Here is a 15,960-nt window from a genome sequence, read left to right as displayed (position 1 = left end):
TTGGCGTTTCTATTTTCTTGTCATCAGTAGATACGTAAAATATTTAAATCTTCCTACACAGTGATACGCATTTTGAGTTTTGCGATTGGGATGTCCCAGCTACCTTTCCCTCATTCTTCTACGTTGTGCCTTTGTGTGCTTAATTTCCCCTTATATGCTGTTAGAAGTAGAAACTCATTGAAACAGGAAAACTATTTTTCTGCTGTTACATATATTTCACTTCCCAAGTACACTCTCTGGAGAAAAGAATTCAGCCTTGTGGTAGACAGCAAGTTTCCCAAGAATGATGTGGAAACAAGATATTTACGTCCAGAAATCGATGTGGGTTTTTTTTAAAGAGCCTTAACCATTTCCTTTGAGAGTAGAAATCGATGTCAAATTCTGTCTTTGTCCGTACGTTAATTGTTTGAAAATGGACATAACCATCATTTTCAGCAATGTTAATAAGTCATCAGATCTGTTGGATGGCGACATGGCGATATTTTTAGCCATGCGTCAATTGAATGTAGAAGTCTACTGGGTAGAAGATTCTTAGAGCTGTTGCAATATGATAGTGAAGAATAAACGTCGGCATGATCATCCTCACCGTGAAAAGGTATCGCTTTTCTAATCATTCCCTGGGCCCGCGAAGTGATGTGATTACAAACGGCTAAACCGTAAGACAGGTTAAGAATCCCCGCTTGTCATAACGCTGTAACAGATATCCTGTTGTAAGCTCTGACGACACGAAATATAGGATTTCTTACATTGATTGAAAGACGAGGCACCCTGAAAGAAGAAAAAAAAAGAAGATTACAAGCCGAATTATCTCGTGATACTATGATTATCACTTACTCTGCAGCGACATCAATAACACTCTTTCCTCTACCCCACCCCCCCCCCCCCTTTATCCCCCTTCTCTCTCTTTGTCGCTGAAGGGCTTGTCTGTTGAACTTGATGCATCATCAGACCGGAAACAGAAGTTGATATTAAAGTCTGTATATACTGTGAACGATGGCGGAGCACTTGGCGAAATGGAGAAAATAAGCGCTATATACTTGCAACATTTCAGAAATAAGTGTGCGCAAGGAGCGGGGAGGGTGTTTGGAGGGGTGGGGGGGGGGGGAGGGGTTAGGTCCTGCTGATAGCAAACACCCCATTATAAGACATGATTCTAGACTTTATCGAGTATAGTCACACACATACGGCATGCGTAAATATTTTTGTTGCTTTGTTAAAGTTTATTCTCAAATCTGGCGACAAATCTGGCACAGGGTTATCTTTGGTGTCCAGCAGTTTCGTAATAGCTAATATTAGAGTAAATCTAACAGCACAGTAGAGAGTCATTAGACTACTTGATTTTGAAGAAAAAAAAAAGTAAACATTCTGTTTATATTCTAGCGATCTGTTGAAATCCCTTTTTCGCGACAATGCACTATGGGATATTTTAACCACGGTACAATGTATTTAGATACCGCAATGTCTTCGACCTCGTGAAATATCTCGTAATCGAGCAGAATGAATCGTATTCGACCTTCCCTTGCATGAAACACGGCGTCCATGCGTGCTGGACCTAAAGCAACATAATGTTACTCCCACACAACCTGACGGGCGATTCCGTACTGCAATGTTCCCCCCCCCCCCACACACACACACACACGCTCAGTCGTGCCATGCAGCTGCATGGTCTTTTCTTACCTGGCAAAAACAAAACAAAACAAAAACAAAGACAAAAAAAATCAAACAAAACAAAACCAGATGTCTTTCCAAAAAGGTAGCGTCATTGTTTCTTTCCAAAAGAGTAGCGTCATGGCGTCTTTATACGTCCAACGATCGTGTCCATTAACTAAAAGCCTAGTCGTCCGATATTCTTCGACCATGATAAAGTTATTAATAACTAACGGTGATGATGGTAATAGTAATAACAATTGAAATAATGATACTAATAGCTATTACAACGACATTGCAATTAATATTTTAGTCATTATCGTCATTTCATATCACCATTATCACGAAAATGGTGACAAAACTGATACGATTGCCAAGCAACCAGTGAAATCAACAACTTTCTCGGATTGCTTCCCAACCTGGAGACAGAAAATCGTGCAATCTGGCCTTACCAATGGCCATTGATATAAAAAAAAAGAAAAAAAAAAAAGCTAGCGATACCCGAATGGAATGTGACGTGAACTTGTGAAGTGTATATTTCTCATTTGTCACTGCCGATGGAGCGGAAAAGACAGGCGGGGACGGGATTAATTAGTCTGGTCGCGGGAGCATTCTCCGCTGGGAAGGTAAAGCGAGATCTGGGAGGTGTTTAATTCTACCTCTGGAGTGAGAGATGTGGGACGTACTCATTAGCCTCATTCCCAGAGAAATTGCCGTGTCTTGCATTTCATAACCATGAAGATGAGGCTTTTCTTGGGCGTGAAGCGCGTCACAATTCATTGACTGCCTATCTGTCTGCAGCTCATTTTTTCTGTCCTCCTAGGTCCGTCTTTCTGTTTGTCACGTTACATTTCGTCACACAAACATTCTCGCCTCCTTCCCACCTTATATCTACCTCGCCTTTCCTCCCTCCCTGCGCCCTAGCTGCCATACCCCCAGTAATGTTGATGTACATCTGTGTCGCTGCGAGCTAGACTCACGCGAAAAGCGTTGTTTAGAAAGCTACATTGACATTTTAGTGTCGCCAGCGAGCGGAATACAATATCGATTATTTGGAAGAGGAGGTCCCTCTTCTCAGTATTCGTGCTATAATTTTTCATGAAAATAGCTGAAATGTTCATTTCAACGTATTTTTTTTTCTTTTTTGCTACAGTTAAGAAGACACCTTATTAGTGCCAGAATTCTTTTCCGATCCGTTCATAGATATGCAGAATCATTTTTGTCCTAATATGAGGTTCGAAATTAAGCCTTATACACTCTAAATGCTACCTGATATGAAAATTTCTCCAAAGTAAAAAAAATACAATGGGAATTTAGAATAGTTTTTTTTTAAGAGTTGGCAAAAACACTAGTATTAGAATTTGAAAGTACCCAAAAGCCAGGAATCTGTGAAAAGATTCCTGAGACACCATAATCTAATCAATTGATGTAACTAGGTATTTTGATCCACTTATCATTAGAATAAATCAAAAATAAGATTAGAAGTTAGAGAGAAAAATAGAGAAGAAAGAAATAGAAAGAGAGGGAGAATTATGACGAGATATAGATGAAATATCTATTTGAACTCTGTCGCCAATGGGCGAAAGTTCTATTTCGTTATGCATGACCAATTCGGGCTCTCATTTTACGCATCAGTTGATGTGACTCGCATTGGACACTCTCTCCTGAAATAGTGTTCCTAGTGAGGCAAAGGCGCATAAAAATCAAATATTGATATTAAAGGGGTACGAGAAGGATGCGACTCTTTTAATATGATTAGAATTAAAAAAAAATGCGAAAAAGAAACTTGTTCAACTACCTTGATTCTTAGTGCAATATCAAGAAAAATCAGTTTTTTGTGTTCTTTTGTCTTGCGTGTAAGAACATAAACTATAATATGATATATATATACTATATATATATATATATATATATATATATGAAACTTTATTTATTTATGTAACTGTACATATAACAGATGATTCTTTGATAGTCATGATAGTTGATTAAAATATGGGTGGATGGTTCTTCTCAGCGATGACGACATGGCAATGCCATTTTAACAGAGGGTCCACTTAACATGTACGCCCACATGCCACGCTGCGAGGACACTGTGCGTTGTTTTGTTCTTCATAATTGTACGTATGACAGATGTTAATCAGCTAAGAGTAGAAAATGTGAAAGAAAGAAAGGAATGCAATGGATGCCACCAAACAAGATGTAGGCAAAACAGACAATTACTTGAAAGACTTGACCTCAATTGAAATTGACAACAGTGTTTAATGATTATATAACCAATAATGATACAAAAAAGAAAATGTTAGAAAACTATACCCACTGTTTCTGGGAAACATTTTTACTTCTTGCTATAACTTTATGCAAGGTATCTTGAAAATATGGTAAAAAAAAACAACAACAGATTTTTATGCGTTTGTCACAAGTTTGTGCAGAGTCAATACGACCCCCTTTCGTGCCTAGACTGGCTCGCAGCTAGAAAAGACCACCTCTGTTTTTTTTTTCTTTTTCCGTAATGTCTGAAAACGAATATTAGATTGCTTTTCAAGGGCATGGATTACCTTTGCCTTATCTCAAGGCACAAACTTATGTTGACAAATATCCAAACTTTTTGTTTTGCTACATAAAGTTTGTGTTTATTGATTCAGCTGAGTCACAGAACAAAGAGGTACCGTCATAAAAGTCATGGAGAAGACCCTCACTCAATGATGCATTATTGCTTTCTTCTTTGTCGCTTCGATGCATGCAATTGTACCTGTCTTTTTCATTTTTGTTCATCTGTGATTAATGTATTCAAATGACGCACATGACATGACTACATCCGACCAGTCAACCGCAGTACAAATGTATCGCAAACAAAAAGTAAAAGGATATCCCGTGTCTTGTGACGACCCACTGGTACTGTTCACCGACAGTGACTGTTTTCACAGAATGTAATTTAGTTGCATGCTTTGGGAATTACATGTCATTATATCTCGACCCTCCGACGAAATGAAGAATAATCTATGACACAAGATTGCACGATGTAAACGTAATAATCCATGAAGTATATGAAAGTGTGAAAATCCGCGAATGCATTATACAAATAAATGTAGACGACTGCAGTTTGCCGGACTTTATTCTATAACTTTATAGTGGCACTGACAATTAATGACATTCATTATCGACAAAATGATCCATGAACTGTGACACTGACTAACGACTTGCAACTGACAGACCGACTGACAAATAATTACAACTGGCGAGAACGTGAACTCTAATTTCAAAATCAAATATTCGAAAATTATGAGTTACATCGTGATCAGTGTATTCAGGTTTTAACAGTCAGAATAAAGGTCCATACACTGCTGTTTGAAAATTTCAGATTTGTGCCTTTGCATCGGACTGACTACACTGTAAAAAACATTTGACCCTTCTGTCAGCAGCTGGTCGGAAAGACTTTAACTTACACTATAAAATGCACTCCTTGTACGGGCTTCTCTTCCTGTTTCACTGAACCACTGACGCGGACTCCAACTGCCCCCCCCCCCCCCGACTCCTTATGTAGGATTCATCCAGAGTATCAAGCAGAACCTTGAGCTTGAAAGTTATTAGTCTCCTCTTCATTTCACCGAGGAGAGTCAGGCGACTATCTTCATAGTCATCTGCGTCATCCTATGTTTTCCTCTTCAGTTTATTCTATTTGACTCTATCATAAGACTGCTTTAGAATGATTTACTGACTTACAATTTTCTAAGACCATGACTTAATTCTGTACACATTGACTCCTAGCTGTTGACATGTACGTGCAGAAACTCGTCACACATCTCTGACTAATTCTGTAGGTCACGAAAACCACATCAAGTGATAAGAACCAATGACTAGTCGAATGCCAGAGTTCGACCATGATCAGATCTGGACCTAATGATTGAAAGCTTTGTCTGACATGACGCTTGTCAGAGGATGGAGAGTGTCTTCATCACCTAATTGACTCTTTGACGAAGCGCAATGACGATAGACTCATTATTTCAAATTCCTTTATCTAGAAGGACCTGAACGTGACCAACTTACTCTTTCAAATCGCATGACTTCTCTTCTCAGTACTCGTATTGATAAACTGGTGTACCAAAAACCTGGAAGCAAATTTACACTAGCACTCACCGACAAAACTATGTAAGACCACTGAAGGTGTGTAATCTTCACGATTTTCAACCGAACCATACGTTCCTCTATGTACATGGACGTGTCTGTTCAATAGTCGAAGACTCTGACTCCACTATAGTTGACTAAGTATAGGCGTACGAAAATGCAGCTTGTACAATGTATCAATGTGACTAACTCGGCGACTATCGTCTAAACTTACATGACTATTCTCTTCTGAGCACTTTTTTGACGTTATTTCTTGTTCAGCGACTGACGATACCATATACCAATTACAAGACTGACTAGAATGATCCTTATGACCTGTAAGGTGTGTGTGTGTGTGTGTGTGTGGGGGGGGGGGTCCTTTAACCATTAAGCGTCACGAAAATGACGGACAATCAACTGCATGGAAGTTGCCTACATTGATAGCGCGGTATTAGTGACGTATCTAGCCAAATCCAGGGACCTGCAGAAAAAGACACATGGCTCTTTTTCTCTCTCGGTAGTCTGTCCTTCCGCTCCTCTTCTTTCAATTCGTTTATCTCTTCTTGAATTACGAGAATCATAATATAAAGCTAATAATTGAAGAAGAAGTTTCAGTGAATGTGTGAAATGAGGCATGATATTGTTTTAGCATCTGCAATATAGACATTAATTTCCAATACTGAAATAATTTTATTTGTCATGACCGTGACTAAGAAACACAGAAACGAATCCCAAAAATAAACCACAACACCCTTGAAAGAGCAAGAGCTTTTCTTCATATTTGTGATGGATAATTTGAAGTACGACTTTCTGACAGAACTTTGAGGGTGACCTACTTGCACGCATCTAGATATGGTATATTTCTCCCCCCCCCCCCAATCAGTCATCAGCACATATCCTTTGTGCCCTTTTGAAAATGTTTTCCCCAACGAATTCCACTGTTCCTTTCTAGGCCCACTGAGGTTTAAAGGGTACATCTGAATTCTTTCGTGCAATCTCATGTGCATTTCATAATGAACAATGGGCAGCCAAGATTTTGCTGAGACTTTGACGTCATATTGACGTCAAGCTAGCTCTGTGTGCACTCTCTAAACCGTCTGGTTGTTGGAGGAAAGATCAGTATCAGTAACAGAACCGGCTTGAATAGATCTCGGCGCTTGGATGTGCAAAAACGAACAAGAGCAAAAGTAAGCACTATATCAGTATTGACATCCACCGATATTGTCTTTTTGGGGAAAGTGCGCATGTCTTCTTACCGCTTTATTTTAACATTGATCAAATAGAGGTGCGTCGAGTTTTTCATTAACTGTTGGTAGTTGTCTCCTCGACTATGATAGAAAGAACAAGTAAACAGTGGTTCATGGTGATCGCTGATATATCTCCGGGTAGTCAAGGGAAACATATTCATGCGCGAAATATCATATGATCATTATTTTGCTGCTCTCCCCTTGCCTAGCACCGTGCCTTTGAGCTGAAGGTGGGGAATGGAAAAAGGATCATGTCACGTGTTCGAAGTGACAAGTGTCATCTTCGATGCCTCGACTCACTGCGAGGTGGGAGATGGACAGCCGTACAGAGCTCGTGAACTTTTCGCTTTGCGAGCCCACAGGGGGTATAGAGTTGTCGATGGGGGAAATGAAATGTCAACATTGAGCAGTTTGAGGGAAAATAAGAAGTCTGAACGATCATTGAATCATCGCTGTTGGTGAGATGGGGGGGGGGGGGAGGGGTTGAGTGAAAGCACTCATCCTACCTGTACTAGTCTCATCATCTCCGTCTCGCAACCTGTCTAGAATCTATGCTTATTCCGTCAGTCACTCCTCACCCACACATACAAACATGGCATGCACTTGCAATTTGTCCTATTCTAAGCCCCTTACCCCCTTACCCCCATGCCACCTACCTCTCCCCCTTTCCCCCTCCTCTCTGACTCTCCTTTGGTGGTTGAATGTGTGTCTTGTATTTCTCAGCAGATTCATCATTATTGCAGTCATCTCAAATTTTTTCCTTTCACACTATGACTCTTCATTTTCTTCGAGATCTATCAGTTCAGTATAGGTGGATTTGTTGGCCAGTGTTGGACCTCACGTGTAGTTGTAAATATATCGCGGCCAACAAAATTGAACCAAACCTCGTGATATAGGACTTCGTTAGCGAGTTCTACGTGTCCTTGCAGGTTTACCTGCTGCCGCGCCAGTGGCTGAGCCGGAAACGACCTCATCAACCATCCGAGATGCGATCCTCTCAGTTTCACAATGTGCAGTATCATTCCTACTCGCTGTAACATACAGACGCCTTGTGTCATAACGCTTCAGTTCTCTTCCTCGATAACTCTGACTATCCTTCCCCTCCCCCCCCCCCCCGTCTCTCTCTTGAGATCTTGATAACGGCTAGCGTTTTTGAACGAAGCCGCAGTCGCCATTCCATCCTAGTAAATACATTTACATTTCGAATTGGGAGATTTCCTCACCGACGCGACGGTTGTTTCGCTGCGTCATGTGGAGATCTGAAAGTTCCGCTCAGCCGCTCGACTTGACTGCCAAGCCGAGGCTCGTGAAGTGGGTTAAGGTTAAAGGGGCAATCGAGGAAAGGTAACAGAAAGAATATACGACAAAGATATTTATATGTCAGTAAGTGTTACACTAGTTGTCACCACAGTGAAAGAGACAAACTTTGTTGATTGCAGAACGCCATTTTTATCAAGCTCATTGCAGTGGATGCTCCGAAAATGAAATTACTAGACACATTACATTTGAACAATGAGCACAAGTACTGGCCTATAAAACTCGATTGAAAAGTATCAGATATGTTTTTCGAGACCTTCAATTTTAGACGAGTTATTGAGAATGAATACGAAGATGACACGACTACTGCTCGTCATGAAAAGAAGCGTTCTTGGAGCTAGAGATAAGTCGAAATCAATGTTTCCCGCTAAAGACGTCATTTCATAGAGGTTTGGCATGTGTCTCTGACATACGCGCGTAGACAAATGCAAGACTATGAATTATCTATGGTGACACTTTTTTCCCCCTAGTTCCGAATACTTCATTAAGACGCAATGATCAATATTCAACGGCTTCAAAATCTAACACGGCGTCCCAATCAAAGTTTCCTTTCTTTGCAGTTGCCGATTCACTCTTGGCAATGTCACTTAACATAAAATGCTTGCTGTATTCTGACAGTATTTGCTTTAAGTGCACTTAGATAAGGATATAGACGACGTTGGGTTTCCCTTGATCGGGATGCGCTCTATAATTGGAGGTCGAAATGATTGATCATCTAAATGAATTACCATTTGTAGGGATATTCCTTTTCAAGAAGTATCATGGTGAACTCATACATTTTTCGTGTATGAGTTATAATGAAGCTTGCTGTTGGGGTGTGACAAAATATCTCCTCGACATACCCCCAAACGTGGGTGAATCTTAGTCCTTCAACCACGCAACAGAGTCCAGCCAATTCCCGCTAATTTTTTTTATTCCTATATAATAGAAGGAACGGAATCTTCTTACATCACTAGCTCATCGCCTCCTTAACTCAAGGCTGTGTGAGACTCCTATTTTTCCCCGTAAAAAAAAAAGCCAGTGGCTCATAGTCAGTGAGGAGGAAATGTATATTTATAAGGCGGTCGAGGGGAGAGATGTCGCGGTTGAAGTGGAGTAGTGAAAGTTTGTTTGCAAAAACCAACAACCTGCAAGTAAGACAACCACGTCTTATCGACAGCCAACTCTTATCGTCAGCTGATGTGCGTTTCCGTTAAGTCTGTAAATGAGGCGCCCGCTTATGGCTGTCTTCATTGTCGACGGCGCACACCCTTTAAACTCTGCATTTCTTCGTAGGAAAAACAAACACCAAGCAACGCAACAAAACAAAACTATGCAAAACAAAACATAACAAAACAAAACAAAACAAAAAAAGACAAAACAAAATTTCCGCGCCCCCTGAAGGCAAAGTTGACGTAGACTCTGACAAGATGGCGGAAATTCTTGTTTGAACTGCCAGCAGAAAGTTTGTTATATCAGTGCTTTGTTCTACAACACAAGGTCAATTTGCATGTTCTACCGTACTCATTATCATCATTGACAAAAAAAAAATCACCTTGTCTTGCTCCTTGGGCGATTCTCATTGGTAAAAGAAGTAGATGCGTCATTCTCGTCAAACAGGGAGGGAAGGTGGTGCTGCTGTGACAAATCAAGTAAACTATAAAAAAAAAAGGAGTGGGGATTCACTGTGTATAGTGAATTAACATGGCGAGACTAAAATGCTTTCAAGAATGAGCAATTCTTTTTTAAATCTTTATCATCACCTGGTATATTGGATGAAATGTGGTGATATTTGAAAGTCGTTGCTCGTTTGCATTGTCATAATTATCCTAAAACTTTTCACCGAACTTCGGAAAGCTCCTTCGACATGTCAGTATATGCAAAATCACGTCAAAATCATCTCAGTCCAACTCTTTGGTTTGCATTTATGAGGAAAAGTCAATACCACTTGTAAAGGCGTTCTTCTATGATTATATATTTGAAATGTATTGTATTTCTCGTTAGAGATTGTCATGTTTTCAAGCTGAAAAACTTTAACATCTATATATCTATATCAATTAAATTCATGATTTTGATAAATTTTGCAAAGAAAGAATTATGTGACAATTTTGCGTGGTGAGCCATCAGCACGCAAAATTCTGGTATGAATTGTAACCAAATCGCTTCCTTCGACCCGTCCTTTGAATGATTACACATGAAATGATGACCCCATATACGGACGAGATGTCATGCTATGACCATTCCATTCCGCCCAAGATATAATGTCCGATAATCGCTGTCTACCACTTGTAATCATTGGTGAAATTTCCCATTGTCCCATTCCAGAAGTATCTCCACTGTAAACTAAAAGCAAAAGTAGCCAGTTAGCAAATAAACTTGATGACGCCCCTTCCATTTGCCGACAGATGCCATATATTCGATGAAATGTCTTCTTTAGATCTTAAGATACTGTTGTGAGGATTAATGGGAATACCAATGGTCATACCAACGTCCTTGAGTTGTTATTGCCCACTATATGCTTCTATATAGGGACATATTGCGTGATCGCATATCATAATAGCTACTAGTACCATAGGTATGCAGTCGTAAACTTTTGTGCCACTAAAGGTCCTTTTATAATGTACGTTTTGCCAAGATATTGACGGTAATGACTGGTTGTTATACACTAACTTGATGATCGTAAACGCGTTAAGAACAAGATACGGTATTACAATACGATGTGGCCATACTATTCTACGAAACGCTTCGTTTTATACGCTGGGATTATGCCCAATCTAAAGCTCAAGTAAGGTCTTTTTATGAGAATATTTGTTCCAGTCGAAGGATGCACTGTAATGATGTGACACATGCAGACAAATGAGCGACTGTACATGGTTCTCCATGCGCTATAATTAATCCCAAAGATACAAAAAATAAGCTAGACCATTTCCAACGATACAAACGAAGCCAAACATTATTTCTCTGAAACTTTTCTGTGATTAGAGAGTTCTGGTACACTTTGTTAGAAAAAAAAAATGATGTAGAATATCAAAATGTAAATGTATGGATGCATTCATTGACTAAATATTTGGTTTATTGATGTTGTTTTCATATCTCATACTGTATCAACACGAGCTGAGAGGAATATCGATTGAATAAAATCTGAAATACACCTGACTAACGAAAGGGACTTTGCATGTTTGATGCATATGATGGTGGTTGAAATATAGCACCGTGACTGTTTGCTTTGCGTATGATAACGTCTGTCTGTGGTTGCATGTCGTCGATGGTGTTTTTATTTGTGCTGATGGCTGTTTGACGTTTAACTAGTCGCGTGTGCTGGGGTTATTACGTTTAACGACAGCCGGGAGGCCATTACGCCATTACAACCTGGATGGATATCCTGGGAGAGAGCATTTCGCGCCAAATTGCGATGAATGCTCGCTATTAACACAGGTAGGACGGGGTTCCGCGCTCCCGGAGTCCCGACGTCAGCAGTAAGTGCATCGCTCATGATGTATGGCTGTGGAAGAAGAAGGCGCAGGGATGCTATCCCGATCGGCAATCACCAAAGACGCGGAACTGTTAGGGATGATGAAGCCTAGATTGGGCTCTGCCCATAAATGTGATTTAACCCGAGCATCTGAGTGAATACAAACAATAGAATAATAAAAATGGGCCACTTTGCAAGCAGTGAAATCTGGAACGCACTCGTACCAACTATTTTTTTTTGTTTAGTCTGGTTCTTCAAGGCGCATTGAACGCATAAAATAAATGCGGAATGACATCAAAACAAGTAATGCGGATTTAGTAATGCATGGATTTACAAGATATTTTAAACCTTTCTTTCAGAAAATACAACAAAAACAGATAGTAGGTTTTCCAGTCTTACTGAATAAGTGTTATGTATTCGAAAGGGATTTTATGTCATTTTTGCCATTTTCCCTGTCTTTCTCACTCTCTTGTGCCTTTAGTTAAACGCTTCTCAAAATTGTGTTTGAATTTGCTTAGGTATTCTCTCTTTACTGTCGTGACGTCAAAGTTTCATCAATCCATTTTCTCTTCCCCTATCTTGTATCCATCTTTTTCTTCTTCTTCTTCTTCTTCTTCTTCTTCTTCTTCTTCTTCTTCTTCTTCTTCTTCTTCTTCTTCCTTAATGGTAAATGGCGGGTTGTGAATCATTATATCCCAAACTTACTCCCCATGCTTTACTTTATTATTACGGGGGACACAAGTTCTTTCTTTCTCTGTTTTGTTAATCCAGGAGTAACACTTCACATGTTGACTGGTAGCAGAAAAAAACCCAAAAACAATATTTACGGTAAATCGAAATATGCTCATCTTGTAGATGTAAATTCCAATACGATTTGAATATTCTTTGAGTGTAAAAAAAATATGAGAATTGCTTTAAAGATTTCATACCTAGAATACCTGATACGATCCTGAAGTCAGATGTATACATGTGCTTCATGGTATCGATTTTATAGACACCTTATCAAGACCCTTTCTGGCTTATCTAAAAAATGATTAGATAATGAATAAAAATATGCAATGCAACATATGAAATGCATGTTGCAGTTTTTCTATGAGCGTTAATTTTGAGAGAATATATATGCTACTTTTTTTGGGGGCCAAACGTTTCGTAGAATTTAAATGTGATGTACCCATATGAATTCAAACATTCCGAATTTCTTCTCTGATTATCTATTTCTTGTCGATATCCGCATAGTTTGATATTTACAATCGATAACTCGAACCAGCTTCAGGGAGAATTTTGATTAACTTTGATATGACACTTTCCATGTGTGCTGGTGAATGGGAACGTGCATGTGCTTGAACATCTCCACGCTCGCTGCAAATAATGATGTATGCAGTATGTGGACATGTAGATGTGAAGAACACACATTTACAAAGATATGATTTCATGCAGATATGAAAAAAATCTGCATATTTCATTACAGCCATGACTAACAATTTGTGATAACTGAAAGCTACTGTATTTCCGCGTTTTAAACAGTACACAAATTACCATAAACGGGTACTATTAAATTATACTTTGAAGTCAATGTACAGAAAAGGGTGTAGGAGCCTATTTCGTTATCGAGTATACAAAGTTCGTTATAAAGCTATCATGCAACTTAACATTTGGGTTTTTTCTACAAAATATGATGTTCATGATGAGATATTTCATAGCCAGGTATCCCACGTCACAAAATATAATCTTTAAATGTTACCTGTAACATGAATTATGCGCGGCTCGATATGAGCGGTGGCCCGGGGCTACCAGATACAAATGTGATAGAACTAGAAATAGAAATAGATTTTCTTTCGATTATTCCAGCACAAGCCATATTGGGTGTATGATGAGTTCCATATCATCTACAGATCATTCACTTGAGTTTCCCTCACAAAAAAAAAAATCATTTTTCATCTTTATTTGTGCGTCTATGTATCTATTTATTGTAACCGTCACGATATGCCTGTTTGAATGTGAACACAACAAATTTCACGTCCACATGTCCGTGTTCATGGACATCATCCTTGTCAATATTTTTATACTCATATCGGCTTTCAAATTTGTTTATTTATTCATTCATCCGCAAATATTGCTTGTTTGATGATTAAGATACGTACATTTCATGTGTTATATGCTTTTTTTCATCTACTTTATATTTTCACCTTTTTAGTTAGGTATCATTTACCATCATTTCCTCTTATGGGGGAACTCATTCTGTAAGGAAACCTATTCCAAGATCACTCTCTATGATCTATGATGCTGTTATCCTCCTCTTCATTGTTTATACGCGGTTTTCACACCCCTCCCAACCTTCTTCCCCCTCCCCAGTTCAAAATGCATTTTGAGAGTTGAACTGTTTTTGAATCCTCTCTTCGCCCTCTGTCCAGTGCTCGAAATCACTCCGCTCGAAGCGTCCAGCTGCTTACCAGCGCACGTACACACTGTGACACGAGTGAGTTGACTTAAATCGAAACTCTATTGACTCGTCCTTCTCGACGGGGAGAAAAGTGGAGCACGCATTTACGACTCCTCGAATGCGAATCACGCGCAAACGACACGAATATTACATCGCTTGACGCGAGTGTGGGGCTTCAGAGTCTTCGCGCGAAGAACAAAAACAAAAACAAAAACAAAAACAGGTCAATCTCTGTTACACCAGTTAGGCCAGTTTACTGTCCGGCACAACCGGCATTATCAAGCACTTTGTTTTTTAGCAGCTAGGCAATTGCGATACATTATCATAGTCGATAGTTTGAGTGTTTAAGTTATGTTTTCGCTCCTCGAATTCACTCTGACTTTCTGGACAACTCATGGGCCGTTTTTGTGGCTGTTTATTTTCCCATGAAGCTTTGGGCGCATTAACATAATTGAACCATCCTCACACACAGCCGTTCACTACCTGTTTGTCTGCGTCGAGTTTTCTCCATGCGCCTTATGAGTTCCATTCTTCGGCATCATCGTCATCATCGTCATCGTCATCGTCATCGTCATCGTGACTGTCTTTATTCTTATTATGATTATAGTTATTATCAATATTATTATTCTTATTTTTATTATCATTACTGTTATTTCATTTTTATCTATTTTTTCTTAAATCGGGATTATTATCTCTATCATCACAAGATATCTCTTGGAGATTAATATCACGTCAAGTTCCATCCTGGAACCTCAGACTTCTAGTACTTTTCTGAGGATTTGCGCCGTCCCCAGCAGCGCTGTCTTTTTTTTTTTTTTTTTTTGAGCGTTTGCACTCGGTCGGGCACACCACATCGTCCAAGTTAGGGTGGGATTTCACGGAGCACGTGAACGATTTGCGAAGGACGCGAATGACAAAATCCAACATTCGGAAAAGTTTTTCTCCGAATGCGTTCCGACAATGAAGCCGAAAACTATTCTTGCGCAATTTGTGCGAAGTTTCCACGACGTATGTGCGAATGTCGTGTGTATCATTGCTAAAGTACAGCATGTTAAATACACGAAGAACACGCGACGGAAATGCGAACAACGAAAATTTTCAATAATCATGGGACAAAGTGTACCCAAGGAGAGGTGGAAGCTGACTTGAGTTGATTTTTTTCTTTCCCCTATTTCTCCTTTCTTTTTCTCTCATTTTTCTATCGTGTGCTTGCCTACATTTTTTTTCCTAGGACCTATCTCCACTAGTGAAGCATTTGATTTTTTTTTTGCAGTTCCTCCAACACATAATCTCTATAAACAGTTCAAATGAAATTTTGCATACTTTAAATTAATATTAAGTGTATTCTGCGATTTTTTTTTTTGTATATCAAACATGTCTTTTTCTTTGGTAGTCTTTAATTTCTTTTGTTAATTTAGTTGTTAATGATTGTTTGATGTTTAGATGTATAATGGTACGATTTTTATTTGTAGAAAACGTATAGGTCATACATCCCCAAACGTGCGCCAAACGTTCGCGAGAATGTCTCAAAAGGTACGCGAACAGTTTGCGATTACGTCGAAAATGATTGGAAAAACTTCGCAGAGTTCGCGTAACATACGCGAGACATTCTCCAAAGTTTCGGAGTCTGTTTGGGGTTTCACGAACATTTTGCGAACATCGCGCGTGTCTTGCGAAGGTCTTGCGCATATGACAAGGCTTTAAAGACACTTTCGAGAACAATTCACGAGCAAATCACGACCAAAAGGTTCGCAAAA

This window comes from Diadema antillarum, unplaced genomic scaffold (genome assembly GCF_040938485.1).
Source record: "Diadema antillarum isolate AM-2024a unplaced genomic scaffold, OU_Dant_1.0 scf00000050, whole genome shotgun sequence".
In the NCBI taxonomy this organism is placed as follows: domain Eukaryota; kingdom Metazoa; phylum Echinodermata; class Echinoidea; order Diadematoida; family Diadematidae; genus Diadema; species Diadema antillarum.
Note: the sequence above shows the minus strand (reverse complement) of the source record.